We start from the raw sequence: 10,180 nt of genomic DNA, 5'->3' as shown, positions 1-10,180 counted from the left end.
GACTCCAGACTTCAATGGGAGGAGTAGTGAAGAATTGGTAGCCATCTTGAATCTACCATACTCCTTTGGTATAAAGAAAACACAGCTTCTACTAAAGGCCTGCTTAGCCTCTCGACAACCTAACAAACATCTGTCATTTACACTCACATTATCTTTATTTTCCTCCAATTAATCAAAGAATTAGTCCATGTTTGTTGAGGGACTGCCACACAAAACTGTGTCATGCATGGATGTGAGTTACAACGTGCTGTGCTCTCCTGCAGGGGCTTAGTCTAGACAAGATGCTCTAAACTTTCGTCGGTAATAGCTGAACTGACTTTTTTTTTCCCTCACCTTCTTCCACCTCCCTTCCCCTCCTCCCTCTCCGGCTCAACCCGTTGTTTCTCAGTCTAGTTGTGTAGGACCCAGCTCCCTGGCCCATGCTGGTGTCATGAGCCTTGCACTCCCCCGGCTGAGGCAATTGGTTGCTGGTCATCGGTCGGCCACTCACAGCAGCTCTCGCCGGCTGCTGGCCACTCACGCTGGCCACTGGCCACTCATGGCGGCACACAGTAGCCCACGGCAGCACTCAGCAGCCGGTGGCAGCTCACGCCAACCTCGGCTGCTCACGGCAGCCCAGCTCCAGGGAGAGCTGTTGTTCACAATCTTAGCTGTAGAAGGCGCAGTTCACTGGCCCAGGTGGGAATCGAACCCGCGACCTCGGCGTTAGGAGCATTGCACTCTAACCAACTGAGCCACGGGACTGGCCTTAGATGAACTGATTTTTAAAGTGAAATTTGACATGGAGGCCCAGTGTATAAACAGGTCACAGTAGGACTATCTGGGTCAGGCGAGAGCCCAGGGTCCCTCTGCCAAAGCCTGCAGTCAGGGACCCACCGTGTGCATGCCGTCATGGAGACGGAGAAAAGAAACGAAGGGGTGAAGTATCCCTTCTCCATAGAAGGTTTCCTGATGATAAGACGGACCTGGCTTCATAGGAGACCTAGTATACTCGCGTTTTTAATTGTAAATCTGTTTCACATTGGCTTAAACAAAAAAGAAAACAAGGACAAGAAAGTCCCAGAGGGTACGTCGCTTCAGGTAGAGCTGGATCCAGGGGCTCACGTGACGTCACGTGCTAATGAATACGGGATCGGGAGACCCGGAGGCCCCGTGCACAGGCTGGGCAACGCCTGGTCTCGGCCACAAGGTGAGAGGAATGGTCAGCTCTCTTGGTTTTGAACTCTAGTAAACGAACGTCTCTTAAAAGCGGTCCCTGTGTGCCTGAGAGGAGGTTCAAGGTCAGAGGTCAGGACCTAGCTTTGGGCCCCAGCACTGGCTCTTTCCTCAGCTTGGCACCTGTCACCTGGTCCTCGTGCCCCAAGCCTTCCTCTAAGCTTGCAGAACATCCAAGAACACTCCAAAGAGTCTTTCAACAGGTGCTTTGGCCTGAAATAAAGCCAAGGGAAGGAGCACAGCTGCCAAGCAGTATCACGAAAAACCGCCATTAAGCTTAGTGCCTTCGTAACCAAGAATGCCACATTTACCCTCACAAATCAATCCACGGGATGAACACGCATCAGACTTTAGACTTTATTTTTCCATGTAAAATAAGTTTGGCTAGAGTATAAGATCATGACTACGCCATTATTTTCTAAAACGATTTAACTCAAGTGTAGCCTAACTGCCCCATGCTGTGAACCCAGGCACAGAAAGGGACCACCCACGCCACTCCTGGAAGAACATGGCCCCACTGAATGCAACGGCCAACGAGGTGGGCTTTCCTGCACGACCACTGGGTTTCATCACTGTCTAATGAATTGTTGCACACTTTATAGGATAAACAATAAATTGCACATGATTTATCATATTACCCAATAAATCATGTAACAAATCATTAGGCAGAGTGATAAAATCAAGTGTTTTAGAAATAAGTTAATCTATGATGCCAATGTGTAAACTAAACAGTTGCTTAAAAACCCTATTTACTAATCATTTTACATAAAGAAAGATTAATGATTATGTAGATTAAATGTGTACTTATTCCTGTAAACCTCAGACAGCCATGTGCCCTGTTGGCCTTCTCTTTTTAGCAAAGGCTCCCAAAAGCCTCCCTTCTGTAGCATAATTCCATTTGCCTCCCTCCTTCCTGGATTTGCCTTGACTGGAAAAGCAGGCTGGAGAAACCAGGGCAGGAGGAAGAAGTGGTTAATGGTCTGGTGGAGAGGCTGTTCTCCCGCAAACTCTGTAATACACTAATTAGCACATTCGTTAGGGCCCGGAGACAGGTTCCGGGGCTGCCTGCTTCTCCAGCCTGCCTTCGACCCTGAGCTCTTCTCACTTGTGACAACTGTGTTTAGAGCTTCTCTGCCCATCGAGCTGGCTGGCACATCGAATTACCCTCAAGAGTACATGGGCATCACGTCACATTTGCGTGCCCGATATCATACGTGACGAGCGGCGCACCGCCTGGGCCTTTGATGCACGCCCCACAGACAGCCGGCCCTGCAGTGCATAGGCAGATATTAAGCTAAATCTTTTTGGAGTCAAGCTTGTTTCATGTCAGTTACACAAACATATTGGTTCCTTTAAAAGAAAAAATGTGAGGAAAGAAAGGACTCAGGACTGAAACCGGAGAAATCATCCTGCACGTCAATTCCGCCCATCCTGAAGGCCTTTTCTTAGGGGGATGAGGGGAGAGACTGTTTGGCTTCAACAACAGGAGTTCTTCGTTATCCACTCTGGACGTTACTGGGCAATGGACAGGGAGAGACAGGGAGAGCCCTGGTAAGTAGCTAGGAAGACAGACACCAAGGAAGCGACTTCCTGTCTGCACACAGATGCCACTGACCTTCCCAGGAATTCCCCGACTGGAATGTCCCAGCGTGGCACGTGGAGCCTGAAGCTGACCCCAGCATGCAGTTAGAAGTCAGCCACGTTCACTTCCCTTTGCGTGTGAAATTGCTTGTGTATGCTAATCACCGAGGTTTGGGGCTCCTGGAGACTGGCCAACCGGCCATCGAGAGATCGGGTAAAGGCTGGGAGGTAAGGAGCCTAGGATTGCACTGCATTATCGCTCTTCTGAAAAGCTCTAAGGAATGAAATGGATGACTTTTACTGACAAGTTCAGTTTCAACAAACTACTTGGGAAATACTGCCTCCAAGGCAGAAACACAAGAAATGAGCAGTTACACTTGACCTTTGGCCCTCCCCAAGAGGCAGGGCATCAGGAGCTCAGGGAGGCACTAAGCGTCCCAGGTCTGCATAACCCTGGGAGCAGGGCCACCCCCATTGCCCGAGAGTGTGGCTCAATGCTCAAACTCGGAGGACGGAGCCCAGCTGCCAAGGTAAAACAGGAAAATGTTCAAAGTGAGCCGTATTTCTAATGCCCAGACTAAATGGCGACAAACTCCTTATTCTCTTTTCCCTTCTTCTTATCCAGGCCACCTCACATTTACCGTGGTTCTCATTTCAAGATACCAACTGTATCAGTTAGGATAGGCTGAGATTTCCTACAGTAACATAAACGCTCAAAACCCCAGAAGCTCAAACATGCGTTATTTCCTGTTCTTGCAGTGCCACCACGGGCCCCGGGAACCCTCTGGACTCCGTGTGTGGTGCGGCCTCCATAACACTCTGTGCTGTCCCACACCCCAAGGAAGCAAGTGTCAGCCATGAAGTGCTGTCACTAAAATCGACATATCATTTTATTGGCCAGAATGAGTCACCAGCTTCAAGGAGAAGGAGGTGCATGCTCCGTGTGCCAGAACAGAGAAGCCGACGGCGACAAATGGCCATCACGTTGAACACAGTCTTCTGTGCAGCCACACGGCTCCCTACAAAGGTGCAAAAGCACATCGCCTTATTAGTGGGCTGCCTTCCCGATCTCCCTGCCCCACCTGGCTGCCTCCAGCTTCACACCTGTGCTACACAAGCTCCAGCAGGGACAGCGAGAGGCCCGTCCGGGTAAAGAGGCAGCCTACCCTGGCGGTCAAGAGCATGGATCCTGGAGTCAGCCAGCCCGCACTCAAATCGCAGCTCTGATACTCGTTACCAGAAGGCCTTGGGCAGTTAATTCACTTCTCCACACCTCAGTTTGCTGGTCTGCAACCCGGAGCCAGGGTGTTGCCTAGCTTGTGAGCACTGACAGCACATGAATGCTGCACAAATGTCTTCTGTGACGGTGACGCTTTACAGCCTACGAGGGGCACTCCCAATGCTGGCCCATTTGGTCAGTATAACTCATCTAAGGAACAATTACAGCAAATCTCCCACATCTTCTTCCCCTTCCCAGACACAGGCCAGAGATGACAGAAGGATGTGGACTTTTAAAAAGCTGAGGAAGACCTTCGGAAACTAAATCATTTGTTCTGAATAGGAAAATGCAGGGATTTTAAAGGAATATGGCAGAAACAGTCGCCTGCCCAACAGTCCACGTGTCCCTGATGTTCCCTAGCTCCCTTATAATTGAACAGGCCTCACAGCCGGTGAAGGCCAATGAGTTGGGAGCAGAAGTCCCATGGACACTTCCGGGGCACAGGATCTGCCTGCAGCTCCAAGGTTCTCCAGCACTCTGCTCCCCCTTCACAGAACTGGGGAGACCCCACACCGAGAAGGAAAGCCTGGACTGCCGAGTCACCCCCGAGGACGGTCATCCAGAAGACGCGCAGTGGAACCCTATGTATGAGAACTTCTGCTGACTCAGTCCCTGAGGGTTTGGAGCTATTTGTTATTATGGCATAATTGGTCTAAGCTGACTAATACAAAGGGATTGGCTCCTGAAAGAAAGAGCAAAGATCAGAGAAGAGGGCCACGCCAGACGAGTGACCAGAAGTCTAAGTACAAGAGTAATTGATGAAAATTTTAAGCAGTTTTGCAGCATATGGTGTAAATTCCTCTACTTCTCTCTTTCCATTTATTCTTTATTCTGTTTTTGTTTTATTTTGTAAGTTTTGTACAGGAACAATTAAAGAAAGAGACTGAGCTCTACATTTCAGTTAACACCAGAAGACAACACTACAAGTCGCAGCCTGGAGTCCTGCAGAAAGGAGGAGTGAGACAAACTTAGGAAAACATAACACTCTCTACAGATATCTTAGAGGGGACACTAAGCTTTCCATAGGTTATTCAAATCAAAATTAGTCAATCTGATTATATCTTAAGAGGTAGACTGACCCCAGCTCACAAAAAAGCCTCAGATGGCATGACAGTATTTAATACCAGCTCACATTTACAGATGACAGAAAAACAAACAAGGTTCAGACAGACTGAGTAATTTTCCCGAAGTCACACAGAAAAGAAAGTGGCAAACCTGGGACCAGGACTAGGACCGCTGCACCTGCCTCAGTGGAGTACTCTCAGTACCCGGATGGCAGGGCCCACATGGCGTCCATGTCGACAACCCGACGGTAATTCTTAGTCCCCACTGGCTCGGCACATGTGCCACATCTGAAGCAGCTGTTACTCCCCACTCCTTGGAGGCTGCCTTCATTTTGCCTTCGTTGCACTCTGCCGGTCTTCCTCCTGCATCACCGGCTGCAGCTTTTTGGTCTCCTCTGCTGACTCCTCTGCATTTTCCCAGCCTTCGTGAGAAGATGCCTCAGAGTTCAGTCCTCAGGCCTCTCTCTTCTGTCTACACATTCATGCCATTGATGAGTAGACCCAGTTTCACAGCTTTAAATCCCACCTACACGCTGATGAACATGACAAATGTCACTCCAGCGAGGCCCTCTCCCTTGAACTTCAGAATCGCACCTGTAACCACTGCTCTGGAATGCTGCTCGGATGCCTACCAGGCAGTCACACTTTTGAAGTGTCCCCACCTTAGCTCCTGAGCCTGTCACCCAACCTGCTCCTGCTCAGCCTAATGTCAGTCAACTGCAGCTTCTCCCTTCCCTTCCCCTGGCCCCAGACTCAGATCCGTCCCCAGCTGGTTCTCTGTCCCTCACCCCACATCCAGCAGACGCCGCTGGCTCTCGCGCAGCTCGAAAGAGCACCGCAGCAGCAGCCACTGTGACCCGCGCCGTCACCTACTCACTGGATCCTTGTTCTACCCTCTTAACGGGTCTCCCTAAGTCACCTCCTTCAACTCTTTGCTCGAACATGACCTTCAATCTGAAGCTTTCCTTAACGACCCAATTTAAAATTGATCAACCCTTTTCCCACTGACACTCCATAGGCCCCTTCCCCAGCACCTAGAACCTTCTGTCATGTTCCATGGTTTACTTAACTATTTTATTTGTACTACAACTCCTTCCTACTAGAATGTGAGATCTAAAAGGGATTTATTTCCTATGTCCCCAGAGCACAGAACAGTACATGGCCCAGAGAAGATGCTTCATAGCTTTTTGCTGAATATGCAAGGAATCCCTAGCCTGAACCCCACCCTCTAGTCCCGACTCCTAGTGACTACCGGTTGCTGAAGCCCCTCTCACCTTGGCTGTGCTCTCTACCCAGGTGTTCCAACCTGAGGGCTTGGGCGACAGTCTGCCTGCTTGTCCGTCTGCACCTTTCCCGGCTTTTCAGTCTGCCTGGCTCCTACAGCAGCAGGTAAGAGCTGGTCTCTTTGGCCCCCTCGTCAGACCCAGGGCCCTGATAAGCACAGGCTTATGCTCTGCTTTTCTGGACCTGGGGTGGGAAACATCAGTGTCTCCCAAGTTCTATTTTCTCTGCCTTTGCCATGACATTTTTCCTGACTACTCCAACCCACATTGACCTCCCCCATTTCTGGATTATTTTAGGGTGTGATTGATAAGAAGAAGAAGAATTTACATATATCCCTCCTTATATGTTTGCAACAGTGATATCAGGGAGATACTATTCATACCCATGTTACTAACAAGACAAATGAGGCCCAGAGCAGTTAAGCTACTTATCCAGTTAATAAAGTAAAAATTCTAATACTGGTAGTCTATATTCAAGTTTTGTGCCCTTAAATATGAGACACTTACTATGAGAACCAAAGTTAAATTCTTGGTCATTTCTAATTATTTCTTGGCAGTGGGATTCAAGTTCCCTAGTGGCTCCTATGCAGGAACTGCTGTCCCCTGATCTGTTTGTTAGTCTCTCACCTCTATGGAGCCTGATACATGCACAGCTTAATGGCAACTTTCTGCCAGAGTCACCAGATTTGGTGGCCATTAATGGGGAGGAGGAAATGGGACAACTTTCAGAGCCATTATACAAGAGACATCGTGTTGGGAAAGCACCCCCACGGGGGGACCGAAAGTGAGTCCCTTGCTCTCTTTCTCTCCTGCTTCTTGGCAGAAACCAGATGGTACGTACATGCTCATTACAAAGGGAAGAGAAGAGACAGGCATTGTCTGTTCATTTTCCAACCAAATGGCTTTCTGCTCTTAAGTGACATTTTCAGGCACTACTGTCACGAGGGTCTCAGACACGCCTGGAAGCAGCCAATATAAATTCATCCATCCAACTACCACCTACCGACCAGTGTTTGTTTATTGATGCCCACCAGTGTCCTCGGTCCTAGGGGAGATACAAAGTCTCTCCTTTAGAGGGATTACAAAGAAGCTGGTGCAAGTGACAAAGAGCAGATTAGTCACTGCATCCATGCTCTGTGCTTCACAGTTTATAAAGCACGTTCCTGTCCATCTCATCTTAACCACAGCATATCTGCTTGGAGACGCTGCACCGAGAACAAGCCTTGCCCACCAGATCACAGAGGAAGTATGGACATGACTCAGGTCCCAACTCCATCTTCAGACTCCAAGTCCAGTGCTCAGCACCAATCCACACCAGGCCACCCCATCCCAACACCTACAGGGTGACAGATGAGGACAAAGGTGGGGGCTGCTCTCACCTTCTTGTCACCTGCTTCCTGAAAGTTAGCACTCACCATAGCCACCTGTGCTGTTACTTACTGCCCAGGGCTGCCACCTTACCTTGGGTCCCCAACGTGGCTGTGACCCCTGGAAGACAGAGACAACTCCTTGCATTTCATTTGTGTCCCCCAAAACTGTCCAGCAGTGCTCAGGCCCCAGTCGTGCTCCCCCAGGCAAGGAGTCATCCCCCCAGCTCCAGTCCAGGCACACAGTAGGTGCTCAATAGCCACGTGGTGATGAGGAAATATGGAGCAAGTGTGACTGTGGGGTGCAGTGTCCCCGGTGACTCTCTGTGTCTGTCCATCCCGCCCCCCTTTGTGCTCTGCTCCCTCCTCATGAATCTGGGAGCCAGGCCAGCCTTAGGGACCAGTCTGTCTCTGTGGGTACTGAACGTCTTCCAGTGACCAAGGAAATCAGCCACAGACCCTTCAAACAACACGCTGCTCTCCTCACGTCCATCTTTGGCGGTAGACCGGAAAACCCGACATCCCCTTGGTGGCCCCGGCATCAGAGCTTCTACCCCGAAGAGATCGCTCCACCCTTGATGTCAACTGTCAGCACCTCAGACCGAGACCTGGGCCCTGCCACACAGGACGCTGAACTATCCAAAGTGTCAGTGACTACACACAGTACGTTTTGGTGGGTTTGGTGAATTTGTAAGGATGGAAAAACTCTGTTCGGGGAGAGTGAAGAGGCTGCCCCCACGCCAAGAAGGAAGCTAAACGCCTCCCCACTCCCTGCCTGTTCTAACCACTAGACTGAGCTCCTGTCACTTTACAAAAATGATTTGCTTTTAATTAAAATAGGAGCATAAATTATTTTTATCCCAGTATTATTGGGCAGTAAGTAAATTCACAGTAACTCACTGGATTTTTAAAAATCTATTTTAAATATAAACACGCTGCCATATTTTCTGTGGGTTTGAAAGCTTATGTTAAGTTTGCAAATAAGTCAACTCCATAAAGATAACATTTCCCTAAATAACTGTGTTGCAATCTATGGCATGCTATGGAAAATTAACATCTCACCAGGAACATACATGAGCCGACCCCGTGGAAAATGTCCAGAGCAGACCTGAGTTCTTTACCTGTCCCGAGGGCCAGACTGATTGACAGGGCAGCCTCCAAACCCATCCACCCGCTTCCCGCCCCGAGGGTATTCTCTGCAGCCCTCACAGGACTGTTATTTTATTTCGAGTCATGCTGAACTTTATTTTTGAACCTATCTTGTTACATGTCTGACAGGTCCTGTATTCACAGAGGGGCCTGAACCACTTTGGTCCATCCTGAGAAGACGCCATCTCAGACAGAGCTGCATGGAAACGTGCCCCGCTGTCTGTCTGAGCACCGAGGACCAGGTAAACCACCATAAGGACATGAATCACCAGACCTCCCTCTGGTGACCATAACAACCAGCCCTCCGTGATGTGGACAGAGCTCTGGACCTCGGGCCATTACATAGAAAATAAAAGCCCAAGGCCACATAGGGCCAGGCATCGCTTGTAGGCATAATGAGTTATGTGCGCACAAAGCCCCGGCGAACCCCTTCTGCAGTCCTGCCCCCTCTGTATCCATTTCTCCCTAAAGGTGACTCATGCGCCCAGCAGACTAACCAAGGACCGCGGCTCTTTCTTGCGTCTCCGTGACAGATGTTTTTAGCACCCTTTCCTGGGCCTGCGCCTTTGAGGGGTTCAGCGGATGCTACACCCAAGCCTGCCTTGACCCTGATTCTCTTTCCCGGAGCCCCGGACCACTGGTCTTCAGAAATTTTGCCAAAATAAAAAAGTCTTATGTAAATAGGAAAAAGGAAAAGCTGTCAAAACCTGCATGAGTTGTTTAAATACCGTGAATAAGAACCAGTAACAATAGGCACATCAATGAAGATGTGTTTCCTTCAGACTTGGCCATGTGCCACCCAACACGAGTCCCCCAGAAACGCCACTCGGCAAACGAGGGAGTTCGGCTCACCCGCCCCTTCACAACACGCCCTCCCCAGTAAAACATTTTGACAAGCAGCTCATCTAGAGCCATTTCCCACAGCTTCCCTGTCATTTGCATTCTCATTAGGACAACGTGATTTCGCAGAATGGCGCTGTGGGTGTCCTCTGCACACGCAGAAAACACTGAACCCAGACTCCAGGTGCAGCCAGCCTGTTGGGGTGCAGGACACCCGACAGGAGCCCTGCCCAAGTTGGCAGGTCACACCAGCCACACTTGGCAAGTGTGTGCAGTGACCTCACAACCAAATGATGGGGACCTTGTCTGAAAATCTTCAGAACTGACCCAAACCTGAAAGGCGCTTTCAAAATGAAAGAAATGCCCTTTTTAATGGGTCCTGGTATCAGGAAAGGGGAAAAC

General features: G+C 49.6%; 1 non-coding gene across 1 annotated transcript; it reads right to left on the bottom strand.

Annotated features, from left to right (window-relative positions):
• Positions 1-670: 670 nt before the first annotated feature.
• TRNAR-CCU (transfer RNA arginine (anticodon CCU)) lies at positions 671-744 on the bottom strand. The gene has a single exon. It is a non-coding gene; the product is annotated as a tRNA-Arg (tRNA).
• Between the last annotated feature and the right edge of the window lie 9,436 nt (positions 745-10,180).

The sequence above is a fragment of the Rhinolophus ferrumequinum genome, chromosome 15 (assembly GCF_004115265.2).
Source record: "Rhinolophus ferrumequinum isolate MPI-CBG mRhiFer1 chromosome 15, mRhiFer1_v1.p, whole genome shotgun sequence".
Lineage (NCBI taxonomy): Eukaryota > Metazoa > Chordata > Mammalia > Chiroptera > Rhinolophidae > Rhinolophus > Rhinolophus ferrumequinum.
Note: the sequence above shows the minus strand (reverse complement) of the source record. Positions and strands in the feature narration are given on the sequence as shown.